The sequence below is a fragment of the Pseudophryne corroboree genome, chromosome 11 (genome assembly GCF_028390025.1).
Source record: "Pseudophryne corroboree isolate aPseCor3 chromosome 11, aPseCor3.hap2, whole genome shotgun sequence".
NCBI classification, from domain to species: domain Eukaryota; kingdom Metazoa; phylum Chordata; class Amphibia; order Anura; family Myobatrachidae; genus Pseudophryne; species Pseudophryne corroboree.
The window spans coordinates 63,808,154-63,826,952 of record NC_086454.1 but is presented as its reverse complement, the minus strand read 5'-3'; the positions used below and the strand labels follow the sequence as shown (position 1 = coordinate 63,826,952).

General features: G+C 34.7%; 20 non-coding genes across 20 annotated transcripts; all 20 read right to left on the bottom strand.

The window, feature by feature from the left end:
* Positions 1-127: 127 nt before the first annotated feature.
* TRNAS-GCU (transfer RNA serine (anticodon GCU)) lies at positions 128-209 on the bottom strand. The gene has a single exon. It is a non-coding gene; the product is annotated as a tRNA-Ser (tRNA).
* A 748-nt stretch (positions 210-957) lies between these two features.
* Positions 958-1,039, bottom strand: TRNAS-GCU (transfer RNA serine (anticodon GCU)). Its single transcript has one exon. It is a non-coding gene; the product is annotated as a tRNA-Ser (tRNA).
* A 768-nt stretch (positions 1,040-1,807) lies between these two features.
* Positions 1,808-1,889, bottom strand: TRNAS-GCU (transfer RNA serine (anticodon GCU)). Its single transcript has one exon. It is a non-coding gene; the product is annotated as a tRNA-Ser (tRNA).
* Positions 1,890-2,637: 748 nt separating this feature from the next.
* TRNAS-GCU (transfer RNA serine (anticodon GCU)) lies at positions 2,638-2,719 on the bottom strand. Its single transcript has one exon. It is a non-coding gene; the product is annotated as a tRNA-Ser (tRNA).
* A 748-nt stretch (positions 2,720-3,467) lies between these two features.
* On the bottom strand, positions 3,468-3,549 carry TRNAS-GCU (transfer RNA serine (anticodon GCU)). The gene has a single exon. It is a non-coding gene; the product is annotated as a tRNA-Ser (tRNA).
* Positions 3,550-4,317: 768 nt separating this feature from the next.
* On the bottom strand, positions 4,318-4,399 carry TRNAS-GCU (transfer RNA serine (anticodon GCU)). Its single transcript has one exon. It is a non-coding gene; the product is annotated as a tRNA-Ser (tRNA).
* A 1,582-nt stretch (positions 4,400-5,981) lies between these two features.
* Positions 5,982-6,063, bottom strand: TRNAS-GCU (transfer RNA serine (anticodon GCU)). Its single transcript has one exon. It is a non-coding gene; the product is annotated as a tRNA-Ser (tRNA).
* A 768-nt stretch (positions 6,064-6,831) lies between these two features.
* TRNAS-GCU (transfer RNA serine (anticodon GCU)) lies at positions 6,832-6,913 on the bottom strand. The gene has a single exon. It is a non-coding gene; the product is annotated as a tRNA-Ser (tRNA).
* A 748-nt stretch (positions 6,914-7,661) lies between these two features.
* TRNAS-GCU (transfer RNA serine (anticodon GCU)) lies at positions 7,662-7,743 on the bottom strand. The gene has a single exon. It is a non-coding gene; the product is annotated as a tRNA-Ser (tRNA).
* A 768-nt stretch (positions 7,744-8,511) lies between these two features.
* TRNAS-GCU (transfer RNA serine (anticodon GCU)) lies at positions 8,512-8,593 on the bottom strand. Its single transcript has one exon. It is a non-coding gene; the product is annotated as a tRNA-Ser (tRNA).
* Positions 8,594-10,175: 1,582 nt separating this feature from the next.
* Positions 10,176-10,257, bottom strand: TRNAS-GCU (transfer RNA serine (anticodon GCU)). Its single transcript has one exon. It is a non-coding gene; the product is annotated as a tRNA-Ser (tRNA).
* Positions 10,258-11,025: 768 nt separating this feature from the next.
* On the bottom strand, positions 11,026-11,107 carry TRNAS-GCU (transfer RNA serine (anticodon GCU)). Its single transcript has one exon. It is a non-coding gene; the product is annotated as a tRNA-Ser (tRNA).
* A 749-nt stretch (positions 11,108-11,856) lies between these two features.
* TRNAS-GCU (transfer RNA serine (anticodon GCU)) lies at positions 11,857-11,938 on the bottom strand. The gene has a single exon. It is a non-coding gene; the product is annotated as a tRNA-Ser (tRNA).
* Positions 11,939-12,705: 767 nt separating this feature from the next.
* TRNAS-GCU (transfer RNA serine (anticodon GCU)) lies at positions 12,706-12,787 on the bottom strand. Its single transcript has one exon. It is a non-coding gene; the product is annotated as a tRNA-Ser (tRNA).
* Positions 12,788-13,553: 766 nt separating this feature from the next.
* Positions 13,554-13,635, bottom strand: TRNAS-GCU (transfer RNA serine (anticodon GCU)). Its single transcript has one exon. It is a non-coding gene; the product is annotated as a tRNA-Ser (tRNA).
* A 749-nt stretch (positions 13,636-14,384) lies between these two features.
* Positions 14,385-14,466, bottom strand: TRNAS-GCU (transfer RNA serine (anticodon GCU)). Its single transcript has one exon. It is a non-coding gene; the product is annotated as a tRNA-Ser (tRNA).
* A 767-nt stretch (positions 14,467-15,233) lies between these two features.
* Positions 15,234-15,315, bottom strand: TRNAS-GCU (transfer RNA serine (anticodon GCU)). The gene has a single exon. It is a non-coding gene; the product is annotated as a tRNA-Ser (tRNA).
* Positions 15,316-16,081: 766 nt separating this feature from the next.
* Positions 16,082-16,163, bottom strand: TRNAS-GCU (transfer RNA serine (anticodon GCU)). The gene has a single exon. It is a non-coding gene; the product is annotated as a tRNA-Ser (tRNA).
* Positions 16,164-16,912: 749 nt separating this feature from the next.
* Positions 16,913-16,994, bottom strand: TRNAS-GCU (transfer RNA serine (anticodon GCU)). The gene has a single exon. It is a non-coding gene; the product is annotated as a tRNA-Ser (tRNA).
* Positions 16,995-17,742: 748 nt separating this feature from the next.
* On the bottom strand, positions 17,743-17,824 carry TRNAS-GCU (transfer RNA serine (anticodon GCU)). The gene has a single exon. It is a non-coding gene; the product is annotated as a tRNA-Ser (tRNA).
* Positions 17,825-18,799: the final 975 nt, after the last annotated feature.

The following is an 18,799-nucleotide window of genomic DNA, read 5'->3' as shown; positions in this document are numbered from 1 at the left end:
GTTTACCATCTTAAAGTAGACTTCTTGATTTGACTTGTTTATTTTGGCCATTTTTGTGTCAGCTTCACTTGCTGGTTTATGATGCAGTATTTGTAAAAATGTCTCTTCTACCGAAAGAGCATTGTGACGACGAGGATGGGATCTGAACCCATGCGTGCAGAGCACAATGGATTAGCAGCCCATCGCCTTAACCACTCGGCCACCTCGTCTCACTGGTATGCAATCTGGCAAACTTTCCAACACCACTTGTTATACTTCAAAGTCAATTCTTTATGTTCTTGTAGATTGTGTCATTTTCACAATCACGAGCTTGATAGCAAGTCGACTTTCAACCATCCTTGGCTTTAGGAACATTTATTTAATTTTAACCGAAACTTGTGAACAAATCCACCATCACCCACCTCACAAACAAAAATGATTTTTAATACTTCTGGCCAATAACATGACCTTCTCTGTAAAAGTAATGTATTAATTTTCACTAAATGTGTTCTATGCTTGTCTTTAATGAGGTGACAGACTATGTTACATGAGTTACAGTAATTTCAAATCTCAGCAAATATTACAAACATCACCATTTAGAGTTTGCTGTCAGTGTAATGTAAACAAGAAAATTATGCAGGAATAAGGTTTAACCTATATTAAGGGCTCTGCTGTAAAAATTTTTTAACTGCATCCCATATCAGTTTAACAAAGCCCAAGAAATGTCATAGACTTTAATTATCTAAACATAAATCATTTTAACCTATACTTGTGAGCTAATCCACCATCATGGGGAATAAAGCATTTGCAAAATAAATTCTAGATAGTAGTATTGACATTGCATGTTCAAATATCAAGACACTTGCTCATGTTTACCATCTTAAAGTAGACTTCTTGATTTGACTTGTTTATTTTGGCCATTTGTGTGTCAGTAGCAGTATTTGTAAAAATGCCTCTTCTACCTAAAAAGTATTGTGACGACAATGATGGGATTCGAACCCATGCGTGCTGAGCACAATGGATTAGCAGTCCATCGCCTTAACCACTCGGCAACCTCGTCTCACTGGTATGCAATCTAGCAAACTTTCCAACACCACTTGTAATACTTCAAAGTCAATTCTTTATGTTCTTGTAGATTGTGTCATTTTCACAATCACGAGCTTGATAGCAAGTCGACTTTCAACCATCCTTGGCTTTAGGAACATTTATTTAATTTTAACCAAAATTTGTGAACAAATCCACCATCACCCACCTCACAAACAAAAATGATTTTTAATAATTCTGGCCAATAACATGACCTTCTCTGTAAAAGTAATGTATTAATTTTCACTAAATGTGTTCTATGCTTGTCTTTAAGGAAGTGACAGACTATGTTACATGAGTTACAGTAATTTCAAATCTCTGCAAATATTACAAACATCACCATTTAGAGTTTGCTGTCACTGTAATGTAAACAAGAAAAGTATGCAGGAATAAGGTTTAACCTATATTAAGGGCTCTGCTGTAAAAATTTTTAACTGCACCCCATATCAGTTTAATAAAGCCCAAGAAATGTCATAGACTTTTTATAATCTAAACATAAATTATTTTAACCTATACTTGTGAGTTAATCCACTATCATGGGGAAATAAAGCATTTGTTAAACAAATTTAAGATAGTAGTATTGACAATGCATGTTCAAATATCAAGACACTTGCTCATGTTTACCATCTCAAAGTAGACTTCTTGATTTGACTTGTTTATTTTGGCCATTTTTGTGTCAGCTTCACTTGCTGGTTTATGAAGCAGTATTTGTAAAAATGCCTCTTCTACCTAAAGAGCATTGTGACGACAAGGATGGGATTTGAACCCATGCATGCAGAGCACAATGGATTAGCAGTCCATCGCCTTAACCACTCGGCCACCTCGTCTCACTGGTATGCAGTCTGGTAAAATTTCCAACACCACTTGTTATACTTCAAAGTCAATTCTTTATGTTCTTGTAGATTGTGTCATTTTCACAATCACGAGCTTGATAGCAAGTCGACTTTCAACCATCCTTGGCTTTAGGAACATTTATTTAATTTTAACAGAAACTTGTGAACAAATCCACCATCACCCACCTCACAAACAAAAATGATTTTTAATACTTCTGGCCAATAACTTGACCTTCTCTGTAAAAGTAATGTATTAATTTTCACTAAATGTGTTCTATGCTTGTCTTTAATGAAGTGACAGACTGTGTTACATGAGTTACAGTAATTTCAAATCTCTGCAAATATTACAAACATCACCATTTAGAGTTTGCTGTCACTGTAATGTAAACAAGAAAATTATGCAGGAATAAGGTTTAACCTATATTAAGGGCTCTGCTGTAAAATTTTTTTAACTGCATCCCATATCAGTTTAACAAAGCCCAAGAAATGTCATAGACTTTAATTATCTAAACATAAATCATTTTAACCTATACTTGTGAGCTAATCCACCATCATGGGGAATAAAGCATTTGCAAAATAAATTCTAGATAGTAGTATTGACATTGCATGTTCAAATATCAAGACACTTGCTCATGTTTACCATCTTAAAGTAGACTTCTTGATTTGACTTGTTTATTTTGGCCATTTGTGTGTCAGTAGCAGTATTTGTAAAAATGCCTCTTCTACCTAAAAAGTATTGTGACGACAAGGATGGGATTCGAACCCATGCGTGCTGAGCACAATTGATTAGCAGTCCATCGCCTTAACCACTCGGCCACCTCGTCTCTCTGGTATGCAATCTTGCAAACTTTCCAACACCACTTGTAATACTTCAAAGTCAATTCTTTATGTTCTTGTAGATTGTGTCATTTGCACAATCACGAGCTTGATAGCAAGTCGACTTTCAACCATCCTTGGCTTTAGGAACATTTATTTAATTTTAACCAAAACTTGTGAACAAATCCACCATCACCCACCTCACAAACAAAAATGATTTTTAATACTTCTGGCCAATAACATGACCTTCTCTGTAAAAGTAATGTATTAATTTTCACTAAATGTGTTCTATGCTTGTCTTTAATTAAGTGACAGACTATGTTACATGAGTTACAGTAATTTCAAATCTCTGCAAATATTACAAACATCATCATTTAGAGTTTGCTGTCACTGTAATGTAAACAAGAAAATTATGCAGGAATAAGGTTTAACCTATATTAAGGGCTCTGCTGTAAAAATGTTTTAACTGCATCCCATATCAGTTTAACAAAGCCCAAGAAATGTCATAGACTTTAATTATCTAAACATAAATCATTTTAACCTATACGTGTGAGCTAATCCACCATCATGGGGGATAAAGCATTTGCAAAATAAATTCTAGATAGTAGTATTGACATTGCATGTTCAAATATCAAGACACTTGCTCATGTTTACCATCTTAAAGTAGACTTCTTGATTTGACTTGTTTATTTTGGCCATTTGTGTGTCAGTAGCAGTATTTGTAAAAATGCCTCTTCTACCTAAAAAGCATTGTGACGACGAGGATGGGATTTGAACCCATGCGTGCAGAGCACAATGGATTAGCAGTCCATCGCCTTAACCACTCGGCCACCTCGTCTCACTGGTATGCAATATGGCAAACATTCCAACACCACTAGTTATACTTCAAAGTCAATTCTTTATGTTCTTGTAGATTGTGTCATTTTCACAATCACGAGCTTGATAGCAAGTCGACTTTCAACCATCCTTGGCTTTAGGAACATTTATTTAATTTTAACCGAAACTTGTGAACAAATCCACCATCACCCACCTCACAAACAAAAATGATTTTTAATACTTCTGGCCAATAACATGACCTTCTCTGTAAAAGTAATGTATTAATTTTCACTAAATGTGTTCTATGCTTGTCTTTAAGGAAGTGACAGACTATGTTACATGAGTTACAGTAATTTCAAATCTCTGCAAATATTACAAACATCACCATTTAGAGTTTGCTGTCACTGTAATGTAAACAAGAAAATTATGCAGGAATAAGGTTTAACCTATATTAAGGGCTCTGCTGTAAAAAAATTTAACTGCACCCCATATCAGTTTAATAAAGCCCAAGAAATGTCATAGACTTTTTATTATCTAAACATAAATTATTTTAACCTATACTTGTGAGTTAATCCACCATCATGGGGAAATAAAGCATTTGCCAAACAAATTTAAGATAGTAGTATTGACAATGCATGTTCAAATATCAAGACACTTGCTCATGTTTACCATCTTAAAGTAGACTTCTTGATTTGACTTGTTTATTTTGGCCATTTTTGTGTCAGCTTCACTTGCTGGTTTATGAAGCAGTATTTGTAAAAATGCCTCTTCTACCTAAAGAGCATTGTGACGACAAGGATGGGATTTGAACCCATGCGTGCAGAGCACAATGGATTAGCAGTCCATCGCCTTAACCACTCGGCCACCTCGTCTCACTGGTATGCAGTCTGGCAAAATTTCCAACACCACTTGTTATACTTCAAAGTCAATTCTTTATGTTCTTGTAGATTGTGTCATTTTCACAATCACGAGCTTGATAGCAAGTCGACTTTCAACCATCCTTGGCTTTAGGAACATTTATTTAATTTTAACCGAAACTTGTGAACAAATCCACCATCACCCACCTCACAAACAAAAATGATTTTTAATACTTCTGGCCAATAACATGACCTTCTCTGTAAAAGTAATGTATTAATTTTCACTAAATGTGTTCTATGCTTGTCTTTAATGAGGTGACAGACTATGTTACATGAGTTACAGTATTTTCAAATCTCAGCAAATATTACAAACATCACCATTTAGAGTTTGCTGTCAGTGTAATGTAAACAAGAAAATTATGCAGGAATAAGGTTTAACCTATATTAAGGGCTCTGCTGTAAAAATTTTTTAACTGCATCCCATATCAGTTTAACAAAGCCCAAGAAATGTCATAGACTTTAATTATCTAAACATAAATCATTTTAACCTATACTTGTGAGCTAATCCACCATCATGGGGAATAAAGCATTTGCAAAATAAATTCTAGATAGTAGTATTGACATTGCATGTTTAAATATCAAGACACTTGCTCATGTTTACCATCTTAAAGTAGACTTCTTGATTTGACTTGTTTATTTTGGCCATTTGTGTGTCAGTAGCAGTATTTGTAAAAATGCCTCTTCTACCTAAAAAGTATTGTGACGACAAGGATGGGATTCGAACCCAATAGATTAGCAGTCCATCGCCTTAACCACTCAGCAACCTCGTCTCACTGGTATGCAATCTAGCAAACTTTCCAACACCACTTGTAATACTTCAAAGTCAATTCTTTATGTTCTTGTAGATTGTGTCATTTTCACAATCACGAGCTTGATAGCAAGTCGACTTTCAACCATCCTTGGCTTTAGGAACATTTATTTAATTTTAACCAAAATTTGTGAACAAATCCACCATCACCCACCTCACAAACAAAAATGATTTTTAATACTTCTGGCCAATAACATGACCTTCTCTGTAAAAGTAATGTATTCATTTTCACTAAATGTGTTCTATGCTTGTCTTTAAGGAAGTGACAGACTATGTTACATGAGTTACAGTAATTTCAAATCTCTGCAAATATTACAAACATCACCATTTAGAGTTTGCTGTCACTGTAATGTAAACAAGAAAATTATGCAGGAATAAGGTTTAACCTATATTAAGGGCTCTGCTGTAAAAATTTTAACTGCACCCCATATCAGTTTAATAAAGCCCAAGAAATGTCATAGACTTTTTATTATCTAAACATAAATAATTTTAACCTATACTTGTGAGTTAATCCACCATCATGGGGAAATAAAGCATTTGCCAAACAAATTTAAGATAGTAGTATTGACAATGCATGTTCAAATATCAAGACACTTGCTCATGTTTACCATCTCAAAGTAGACTTCTTGATTTGACTTGTTTATTTTGGCCATTTTTGTGTCAGCTTCACTTGTTGGTTCATGAAGCAGTATTTGTAAAAATGCCTCTTCTACCTAAAGAGCATTGTGACGACAAGGATAGGATTTGAACCCATGCGTGCAGAGCACAATGGATTAGCAGTCCATCGCCTTAACCACTCAGCCACCTCGTCTCACTGGTATGCAGTCTGGCAAACATTCCAACACCACTAGTTATACTTCAAAGTCAATTTTTTATGTTCTTGTAGATTGTGTCATTTTCACAATCACGAGCTTGATAGCAAGTCGACTTTCAACCATCCTTGGCTTTAGGAACATTTATTTAATTTTAACCGAAACTTGTGAACAAATCCACCATCACCCACCTCACAAACAAAAATGATTTTTAATACTTCTGGCCAATAACATGACCTTCTCTGTAAAAGTAATGTATTAATTTTCACTAAATGTGTTCTATGCTTGTCTTTAAGGAAGTGACAGACTATGTTACATGAGTTACAGTAATTTCAAATCCCTGCAAATATTACAAACATCACCATTTAGAGTTTGCTGTCACTGTAATGTAAACAAGAAAATTATGCAGGAATAAGGTTTAACCTATATTAAGGGCTCTGCTGTAAAAAAATTTAACTGCACCCCATATCAGTTTAATAAAGCCCAAGAAATGTCATAGACTTTTTATTATCTAAACATAAATTATTTTAACCTATACTTGTGAGTTAATCCACCATCATGGGGAAATAAAGCATTTGCCAAACAAATTTAAGATAGTAGTATTGACAATGCATGTTCAAATATCAAGACACTTGCTCATGTTTACCATCTTAAAGTAGACTTCTTGATTTGACTTGTTTATTTTGGCCATTTTTGTGTCAGCTTCACTTGCTGGTTTATGAAGCAGTATTTGTAAAAATGCCTCTTCTACCTAAAGAGCATTGTGACGACAAGGATGGGATTTGAACCCATGCGTGCAGAGCACAATGGATTAGCAGTCCATCGCCTTAACCACTCGGCCACCTCGTCTCACTGGTATGCAGTCTGGCAAAATTTCCAACACCACTTGTTATACTTCAAAGTCAATTCTTTATGTTCTTGTAGATTGTGTCATTTTCACAATCACGAGCTTGATAGCAAGTCGACTTTCAACCATCCTTGGCTTTAGGAACATTTATTTAATTTTAACCGAAACTTGTGAACAAATCCACCATCACCCACCTCACAAACAAAAATGATTTTTAATACTTCTGGCCAATAACATGACCTTCTCTGTAAAAGTAATGTATTAATTTTCACTAAATGTGTTCTATGCTTGTCTTTAATTAAGTGACAGACTATGTTACATGAGTTACAGTAATTTCAAATCTCTGCAAATATTACAAACATCATCATTTAGAGTTTGCTGTCACTGTAATGTAAACAAGAAAATTATGCAGGAATAAGGTTTAACCTATATTAAGGGCTCTGCTGTAAAAATGTTTTAACTGCATCCCATATCAGTTTAACAAAGCCCAAGAAATGTCATAGACTTTAATTATCTAAACATAAATCATTTTAACCTATACGTGTGAGCTAATCCACCATCATGGGGGATAAAGCATTTGCAAAATAAATTCTAGATAGTAGTATTGACATTGCATGTTCAAATATCAAGACACTTGCTCATGTTTACCATCTTAAAGTAGACTTCTTGATTTGACTTGTTTATTTTGGCCATTTGTGTGTCAGTAGCAGTATTTGTAAAAATGCCTCTTCTACCTAAAAAGCATTGTGACGACGAGGATGGGATTTGAACCCATGCGTGCAGAGCACAATGGATTAGCAGTCCATCGCCTTAACCACTCGGCCACCTCGTCTCACTGGTATGCAATATGGCAAACATTCCAACACCACTAGTTATACTTCAAAGTCAATTCTTTATGTTCTTGTAGATTGTGTCATTTTCACAATCACGAGCTTGATAGCAAGTCGACTTTCAACCATCCTTGGCTTTAGGAACATTTATTTAATTTTAACCGAAACTTGTGAACAAATCCACCATCACCCACCTCACAAACAAAAATGATTTTTAATACTTCTGGCCAATAACATGACCTTCTCTGTAAAAGTAATGTATTAATTTTCACTAAATGTGTTCTATGCTTGTCTTTAAGGAAGTGACAGACTATGTTACATGAGTTACAGTAATTTCAAATCTCTGCAAATATTACAAACATCACCATTTAGAGTTTGCTGTCACTGTAATGTAAACAAGAAAATTATGCAGGAATAAGGTTTAACCTATATTAAGGGCTCTGCTGTAAAAAAATTTAACTGCACCCCATATCAGTTTAATAAAGCCCAAGAAATGTCATAGACTTTTTATTATCTAAACATAAATTATTTTAACCTATACTTGTGAGTTAATCCACCATCATGGGGAAATAAAGCATTTGCCAAACAAATTTAAGATAGTAGTATTGACAATGCATGTTCAAATATCAAGACACTTGCTCATGTTTACCATCTTAAAGTAGACTTCTTGATTTGACTTGTTTATTTTGGCCATTTTTGTGTCAGCTTCACTTGCTGGTTTATGAAGCAGTATTTGTAAAAATGCCTCTTCTACCTAAAGAGCATTGTGACGACAAGGATGGGATTTGAACCCATGCGTGCAGAGCACAATGGATTAGCAGTCCATCGCCTTAACCACTCGGCCACCTCGTCTCACTGGTATGCAGTCTGGCAAAATTTCCAACACCACTTGTTATACTTCAAAGTCAATTCTTTATGTTCTTGTAGATTGTGTCATTTTCACAATCACGAGCTTGATAGCAAGTCGACTTTCAACCATCCTTGGCTTTAGGAACATTTATTTAATTTTAACCGAAACTTGTGAACAAATCCACCATCACCCACCTCACAAACAAAAATGATTTTTAATACTTCTGGCCAATAACATGACCTTCTCTGTAAAAGTAATGTATTAATTTTCACTAAATGTGTTCTATGCTTGTCTTTAATGAGGTGACAGACTATGTTACATGAGTTACAGTATTTTCAAATCTCAGCAAATATTACAAACATCACCATTTAGAGTTTGCTGTCAGTGTAATGTAAACAAGAAAATTATGCAGGAATAAGGTTTAACCTATATTAAGGGCTCTGCTGTAAAAAAATTTTAACTGCATCCCATATCAGTTTAACAAAGCCCAAGAAATGTCATAGACTTTAATTATCTAAACATAAATCATTTTAACCTATACTTGTGAGCTAATCCACCATCATGGGGAATAAAGCATTTGCAAAATAAATTCTAGATAGTAGTATTGACATTGCATGTTCAAATATCAAGACACTTGCTCATGTTTACCATCTTAAAGTAGACTTCTTGATTTGACTTGTTTATTTTGGCCATTTGTGTGTCAGTAGCAGTATTTGTAAAAATGCCTCTTCTACCTAAAAAGTATTGTGACGACAAGGATGGGATTCGAACCCAATAGATTAGCAGTCCATCGCCTTAACCACTCAGCAACCTCGTCTCACTGGTATGCAATCTAGCAAACTTTCCAACACCACTTGTAATACTTCAAAGTCAATTCTTTATGTTCTTGTAGATTGTGTCATTTTCACAATCACGAGCTTGATAGCAAGTCGACTTTCAACCATCCTTGGCTTTAGGAACATTTATTTAATTTTAACCAAAATTTGTGAACAAATCCACCATCACCCACCTCACAAACAAAAATGATTTTTAATACTTCTGGCCAATAACATGACCTTCTCTGTAAAAGTAATGTATTCATTTTCACTAAATGTGTTCTATGCTTGTCTTTAAGGAAGTGACAGACTATGTTACATGAGTTACAGTAATTTCAAATCTCTGCAAATATTACAAACATCACCATTTAGAGTTTGCTGTCACTGTAATGTAAACAAGAAAATTATGCAGGAATAAGGTTTAACCTATATTAAGGGCTCTGCTGTAAAAATTTTAACTGCACCCCATATCAGTTTAATAAAGCCCAAGAAATGTCATAGACTTTTTATTATCTAAACATAAATAATTTTAACCTATACTTGTGAGTTAATCCACCATCATGGGGAAATAAAGCATTTGCCAAACAAATTTAAGATAGTAGTATTGACAATGCATGTTCAAATATCAAGACACTTGCTCATGTTTACCATCTCAAAGTAGACTTCTTGATTTGACTTGTTTATTTTGGCCATTTTTGTGTCAGCTTCACTTGTTGGTTCATGAAGCAGTATTTGTAAAAATGCCTCTTCTACCTAAAGAGCATTGTGACGACAAGGATAGGATTTGAACCCATGCGTGCAGAGCACAATGGATTAGCAGTCCATCGCCTTAACCACTCAGCCACCTCGACTCACTGGTATGCAGTCTGGCAAACATTCCAACACCACTAGTTATACTTCAAAGTCAATTCTTTATGTTCTTGTAGATTGTGTCATTTTCACAATCACGAGCTTGATAGCAAGTCGACTTTCAACCATCCTTGGCTTTAGGAACATTTATTTAATTTTAACCGAAACTTGTGAACAAATCCACCATCACCCACCTCACAAACAAAAATGATTTTTAATACTTCTGGCCAATAACATGACCTTCTCTGTAAAAGTAATGTATTAATTTTCACTAAATGTGTTCTATGCTTGTCTTTAAGGAAGTGACAGACTATGTTACATGAGTTACAGTAATTTCAAATCTCTGCAAATATTACAAACATCACCATTTAGAGTTTGCTGTCACTGTAATGTAAACAAGAAAATTATGCAGGAATAAGGTTTAACCTATATTAAGGGCTCTGCTGTAAAAAAATTTAACTGCACCCCATATCAGTTTAATAAAGCCCAAGAAATGTCATAGACTTTTTATTATCTAAACATAAATTATTTTAACCTATACTTGTGAGTTAATCCACCATCATGGGGAAATAAAGCATTTGCCAAACAAATTTAAGATAGTAGTATTGACAATGCATGTTCAAATATCAAGACACTTGCTCATGTTTACCATCTTAAAGTAGACTTCTTGATTTGACTTGTTTATTTTGGCCATTTTTGTGTCAGCTTCACTTGCTGGTTTATGAAGCAGTATTTGTAAAAATGCCTCTTCTACCTAAAGAGCATTGTGACGACAAGGATGGGATTTGAACCCATGCGTGCAGAGCACAATGGATTAGCAGTCCATCGCCTTAACCACTCGGCCACCTCGTCTCACTGGTATGCAGTCTGGCAAAATTTCCAACACCACTTGTTATACTTCAAAGTCAATTCTTTATGTTCTTGTAGATTGTGTCATTTTCACAATCACGAGCTTGATAGCAAGTCGACTTTCAACCATCCTTGGCTTTAGGAACATTTATTTAATTTTAACCGAAACTTGTGAACAAATCCACCATCACCCACCTCACAAACAAAAATGATTTTTAATACTTCTGGCCAATAACATGACCTTCTCTGTAATAGTAATGTATTAATTTTCACTAAATGTGTTCTATGCTTGTCTTTAAGAAAGTGAGTGACTATGTTACATGAGTTACAGTAATTTCAAATCTCTGCAAATATTACAAACATCACCATTTAGAGTTTGCTGTCACTGTAATGTAAACAAGAAAATGATGCAGGAATAAGGTTTAACCTATATTAAGGGCTCTGCTGTAAAAATGTTTTAACTGCATCCCATATCAGTTTAACAAAGCCCAAGAAATGTCATAGACTTTAAATTATCTAAACATAAATAATTTTAACCTATACTTGTGAGCTAATCCACCATCATGGGGGATAAAGCATTTGCAAAATAAATTCTAGATAGTAGTATTGACATTGCATGTTCAAATATCAAGACACTTGCTCATGTTTACCATCTTAAAGTAGACTTCTTGATTTGACTTGTTTATTTTGGCCATTTGTGTGTCAGTAGCAGTATTTGTAAAAATGCCTCTTCTACCTAAAAAGCATTGTGACGACGAGGATGGGATTAGAACCCATGCGTGCAGAGCACAATGGATTAGCAGTCCATCGCCTTAACCACTCGGCCACCTCGTCTCACTGGTATGCAATCTGGCAAACATTCCAACACCACTAGTTATACTTCAAAGTCAATTCTTTATGTTCTTGTAGATTGTGTCATTTTCACAATCACGAGCTAGATAGTAAGTCGACTTTCAACCATCCTTGGCTTTAGGAACATTTATTTAATTTTAACCGATACTTGTGAACAAATCCACCATCATCCACCTCACAAACAAAAATTATTTTTAATACTTCTGGCCAATAACATGACCTTCTCTGTAAAAGTAATGTATTAATTTTCACTAAATGTGTTTTATGCTTGTTTTTAAGGAAGTGACAGACTATGTTACATGAGTTACAGTAATTTCAAATCTCTGCAAATATTACAAACATCACCATTTAGAGTTTGCTGTCACTGTAATGTAAACAAGAAAATTATGCAGGAATAAGGTTTAACCTATATTAAGGGCTCTGCTGTAAAATTTTTTAACTGCACCCCATATCAGTTTAATAAAGCCCAAGAAATGTCATAGACTTTAATTATCTAAACATAAATTATTTTAACCTACACTTGTGAGTTAATCCACCATCATGGGGAAATAAAGCATTTGCCAAACAAATTCAAGATATTAGTATTGACAATGCATGTTCAAATATCAAGACACTTGCTCATGTTTTCCATCTTAAAGTAGACTTCTTGATTTGACTTGTTTATTTTGGCCATTTTTGTGTCAGCTTCACTTGCTGGTTTATGAAACAGTATTTGTAAAAATGCCTCTTCTACCTAAAGAGCATTGTGACGACAAGGATGGGATTTGAACCCATGCGTGCAGAGCACAATGGATTAGCAGTCCATCGCCTTAACCACTCGGCCACCTCGTCTCACTGGTATGCAGTCTGGCAAAATTTCCAACACCACTTGTTATACTTCAAAGTCAATTCTTTATGTTCTTGTAGATTGTGTCATTTTCACAATCACCAGCTTGATAGTAAGTCGACTTTCAACCATCCTTGGCTTTAGGAACATTTATTTAATTTTAACCGATACTTGTGAACAAATCCACCATCATCCACTTCACAAACAAAAATGATTTTTAATACTTCTGGCCAATAACATGACCTTCTCTGTAAAAGTAATGTATTAATTTTCACTAAATGTGTTCTATGCTTGTCTTTAATGAAGTGACAGACTATGTTACATGAGTTACAGTAATTTCAAATCTCTGCAAATATTACAAACATCACCATTTAGAGTTTGCTGTCACTGTAATGTAAACAAGAAAATTATGCAGGAATAAGGTTTAACCTATATTAAGGGCTCTGCTGTAAAAAAATTTAACTGCACCCCATATCAGTTTAATAAAGCCCAAGAAATGTCATAGACTTTAATTATCTAACATAAATTATTTTAACCTATACTTGTGAGTTAATCCACCATCATGGGGAAATAAAGCATTTGCCAAACAAATTCAAGATAGTAGTATTGACAATGCATGTTCAAATATCAAGACACTTGCTCATGTTTACCATCTTAAAGTAGACTTCTTGATTTGACTTGTTTATTTTGGCCATTTTTGTGTCAGCTTCACTTGCTGGTTTATGATGCAGTATTTGTAAAAATGTCTCTTCTACCGAAAGAGCATTGTGACGACGAGGATGGGATTTGAACCCATGCGTGCAGAGCACAATGGATTAGCAGCCCATCGCCTTAACCACTCGGCCACCTCGTCTCACTGGTATGCAATCTGGCAAACTTTCCAACACCACTTGTTATACTTCAAAGTCAATTCTTTATGTTCTTGTAGATTGTGTCATTTTCACAATCACGAGCTTGATAGCAAGTCGACTTTCAACCATCCTTGGCTTTAGGAACATTTATTTAATTTTAACCGAAACTTGTGAACAAATCCACCATCACCCACCTCACAAACAAAAATGATTTTTAATACTTCTGGCCAATAACATGACCTTCTCTGTAAAAGTAATGTATTAATTTTCACTAAATGTGTTCTATGCTTGTCTTTAAGGAAGTGAGTGACTATGTTACATGAGTTACAGTAATTTCAAATCTCTGCAAATATTACAAACATCACCATTTAGAGTTTGCTGTCACTGTAATGTAAACAAGAAAATGATGCAGGAATAAGGTTTAACCTATATTAAGGGCTCTGCTGTAAAAATGTTTTAACTGCATCCCATATCAGTTTAACAAAGCCCAAGAAATGTCATAGACTTTAAATTATCTAAACATAAATAATTTTAACCTATACTTGTGAGCTAATCCACCATCATGGGGGATAAAGCATTTGCAAAATAAATTCTAGATAGTAGTATTGACATTGCATGTTCAAATATCAAGACACTTGCTCATGTTTACCATCTTAAAGTAGACTTCTTGATTTGACTTGTTTATTTTGGCCATTTGTGTGTCAGTAGCAGTATTTGTAAAAATGCCTCTTCTACCTAAAAAGCATTGTGACGACGAGGATGGGATTTGAACCCATGCGTGCAGAGCACAATGGATTAGCAGTCCATCGCCTTAACCACTCAGCCACCTCGTCTCACTGGTATGCAATCTGGCAAACATTCCAACACCACTAGTTATACTTCAAAGTCAATTCTTTATGTTCTTGTAGATTGTGTCATTTTCACAATCACGAGCTAGATAGTAAGTCGACTTTCAACCATCCTTGGCTTTAGGAACATTTATTTAATTTTAACCGATACTTGTGAACAAATCCACCATCATCCACCTCACAAACAAAAATGATTTTTAATACTTCTGGCCAATAACATGACCTTCTCTGTAAAAGTAATGTATTCATTTTCACTAAATGTGTTCTATGCTTGTCTTTAAGGAAGTGACAGACTATGTTACATGAGTTACAGTAATTTCAAATCTCTGCAAATATTACAAACATCACCATTTAGAGTTTGCTGTCACTGTAATGTAAACAAGAAAATTATGCAGGAATAAGGTTTAACCTATATTAAGGGCTCTGCTGTAAAAATTTTTAACTGCACCCCATATCAGTTTAATAAAGCCCAAGAAATGTCATAGACTTTAATTATCTAAACATAAATTATTTTAACCTACACTTGTGAGTTAATCCACCATCATGGGGAAATAAAGCATTTGCCAAACAAATTCAAGATATTAGTATTGACAATGCATGTTCAAATATCAAGACACTTGCTCATGTTTTCCATCTTAAAGTAGACTTCTTGATTTGACTTGTTTATTTTGGCCATTTTTGTGTCAGCTTCACTTGCTGGTTTATGAAGCAGTATTTGTAATAATGCCTCTTCTACCTAAAGAGCATTGTGACGACAAGGATGGGATTTGAACCCATGCGTGCAGAGCACAATGGATTAGCAGTCCATCGCCTTAACCACTCGGCCACCTCGTCTCACTGGTATGCAGTCTGGCAAAATTTCCAACACCACTTGTTATACTTCAAAGTCAATTCTTTATGTTCTTGTAGATTGTGTCATTTTCACAATCACCAGCTTGATAGTAAGTCGACTTTCAACCATCCTTGGCTTTAGGAACATTTATTTAATTTTAACCGATACTTGTGAACAAATCCACCATCATCCACTTCACAAACAAAAATGATTTTTAATACTTCTGGCCAATAACATGACCTTCTCTGTAAAAGTAATGTATTAATTTTCACTAAATGTGTTCTATGCTTGTCTTTAATGAAGTGACAGACTATGTTACATGAGTTACAGTAATTTCAAATCTCTGCAAATATTACAAACATCACCATTTAGAGTTTGCTGTCACTGTAATGTAAACAAGAAAATTATGCAGGAATAAGGTGTAACCTATATTAAGGGCTCTGCTGTAAAAAAATTTAACTGCACCCCATATCAGTTTAATAAAGCCCAAGAAATGTCATAGACTTTAATTATCTAACATAAATTATTTTAACCTATACTTGTGAGTTAATCCACCATCATGGGGAAATAAAGCATTTGCCAAACAAATTCAAGATAGTAGTATTGACAATGCATGTTCAAATATCAAGACACTTGCTCATGTTTACCATCTTAAAGTAGACTTCTTGATTTGACTTGTTTATTTTGGCCATTTTTGTGTCAGCTTCACTTGCTGGTTTATGATGCAGTATTTGTAAAAATGCCTTTTCTACCGAAAGAGCATTGTGACGACGAGGATGGGATTTGAACCCATGCGTGCAGAGCACAACGGATTAGCAGCCCATTGCCTTAACCACTCGGCCACCTCGTTTCACTGGTATGCAATCTGGCAAACTTTCCAACACCACTTGTTATACTTCAAAGTCAATTCTTTATGTTCTTGTAGATTGTGTCATTTTCACAATCACGAGCTTGATAGCAAGTCGACTTTCAACCATCCTTGGCTTTAGGAACATTTATTTAATTTTAACCGAAACTTGTGAACAAATCCACCATCACCCACCTCACAAACAAAAATGATTTTTAATACTTCTGGCCAATAACATGACCTTCTCTGTAAAAGTAATGTATTAATTTTCACTAAATGTGTTCTATGCTTGTCTTTAAGGAAGTGACAGACTATGTTACATGAGTTACAGTAATTTCAAATCTCTGCAAATATTACAAACATCACCATTTAGAGTTTGCTGTCACTGTAATGTAAACAAGAAAATGATGCAGGAATAAGGTTTAACCTATATTAAGGGCTCTGCTGTAAAAATGTTTTAACTGCATCCCATATCAGTTTAACAAAGCCCAAGAAATGTCATAGACTTTAAATTATCTAAACATAAATCATTTTAACCTATACTTGTGAGCTAATCCACCATCATGGGGAATAAAGCATTTGCAAAATAAATTCTAGATAGTAGTATTGACATTGCATATTCAAATATCTAGACACTTGCTCATGTTTACCATCTTAAAGTAGACTTCTTGATTTGACTTGTTTATTTTGGCCATTTGTGTGTCAGTAGCAGTATTTGTAAAAATGCCTCTTCTACCTAAAAAGCATTGTGACGACGAGGATGGGATTTGAACCCATGCGTGCAGAGCACAATGGATTAGCAGTCCATCGCCTTAACCACTCGGCCACCTCGTCTCACTGGTATGCAATATGGCAAACATTCCAACACCACTAGTTATACTTCAAAGTCAATTCTTTATGTTCTTGTAGATTGTGTCATTTTCACAATCACGAGCTTGATAGCAAGTCGACTTTCAACCATCCTTGGCTTTAGGAACATTTATTTAATTTTAACCGATACTTGTGAACAAATCCACCATCATCCACCTCACAAACAAAAATGATTTTTAATACTTCTGGCCAATAACATGACCTTCTCTGTAAAAGTAATGTATTAATTTTCACTAAATGTGTTCTATGCTTGTCTTTAATGAGGTGACAGACTATGTTACATGAGTTACAGTAATTTCAAATCTCAGCAAATATTACAAACATCACCATTTAGAGTTTGCTGTCAGTGTAATGTAAACAAGAAAATTATGCAGGAATAAGGTTTAACCTATATTAAGGGCTCTGCTGTAAAATTTTTTTAACTGCATCCCATATCAGTTTAACAAAGCCCAAGAAATGTCATAGACTTTAATTATCTAAACATAAATCATTTTAACCTATACTTGTGAGCTAATCCACCATCATGGGGAATAAAGCATTTGCAAAATAAATTCTAGATAGTAGTATTGACATTGCATGTTCAAATATCAAGACACTTGCTCATGTTTACCATCTTAAAGTAGACTTCTTGATTTGACTTGTTTATTTTGGCCATTTGTGTGTCAGTAGCAGTATTTGTAAAAATGCCTCTTCTACCTAAAAAGTATTGTGACAACAAGGATGGGATTCGAACCCATGCGTGCTGAGCACAATGGATTAGCAGCCCATCGCCTTAACCACTCAGCCACCTTGTCTCACTGGTATGCAATCTAGCAAACTTTCCAACACCACTTGTAATACTTCAAAGTCAATTCTTTATGTTCTTGTAGATTGTGTCATTTTCACAATCACGAGCTTGATAGCAAGTCGACTTTCAACCATCCTTGGCTTTAGGAACATTTATTTAATTTTAACCAAAACTTGTGAACAAATCCACCATTACCCACCTCACAAACAAAAATGATTTTTAATACTTCTGGCCAATAACATGACCTTCTCTGTAAAAGTAATGTATTAATTTTCACTAAATGTGTTCTATGCTTGTCTTTAATGAAGTGACAGACTATGTTACATGAGTTACAGTAATTTCAAATCTCTGCAAATATTACAAATATCACCATTTAGATTTTGCTGTCACTGTAATGTAAACAAGAAAATTATGCAGGAAGAAGGTTTAACCTATATTAAGGGCTCTGCTGTAAACAATTTTTAACTGCATCCCATATCAGTTTAACAAAGCCCAAGAAATGTCATAGACTTTAATTATCTAAACATAAATCATTTTAACCTATACTTGTGAGCTAATCCACCATCATGGGGAATAAAGCATTTGCAAAATAAATTCTAGATAGTATTATTGACATTGCATGTTCAAATATCAAGACACTTGCTCATGTTTACTATCTTAAAGTAGACTTCTTGATTTGACTTGTTTATTTTGGCCATTTGTGTGTCAGTAGCAGTATTTGTAAAAATGCCTCTTCTACCTAAAAAGCATTGTGACGACGAGGATGAGCACAATGGATTAGCAGTCCATCGCCTTAACCACTCGGCCACCTCGTCTCACTGGTATGCACTCTGGCAAACTTTCCAACACCACTACTTATACTTCAAAGTCAATTCTTTATGTTCTTGTAGATTGTGTCATTTTCACAATCGCCAGCTTGATAGTAAGTCGACTTTCAACCATCCTTGGCTTTAGGAACATTTATTTAATTTTAACAGATACT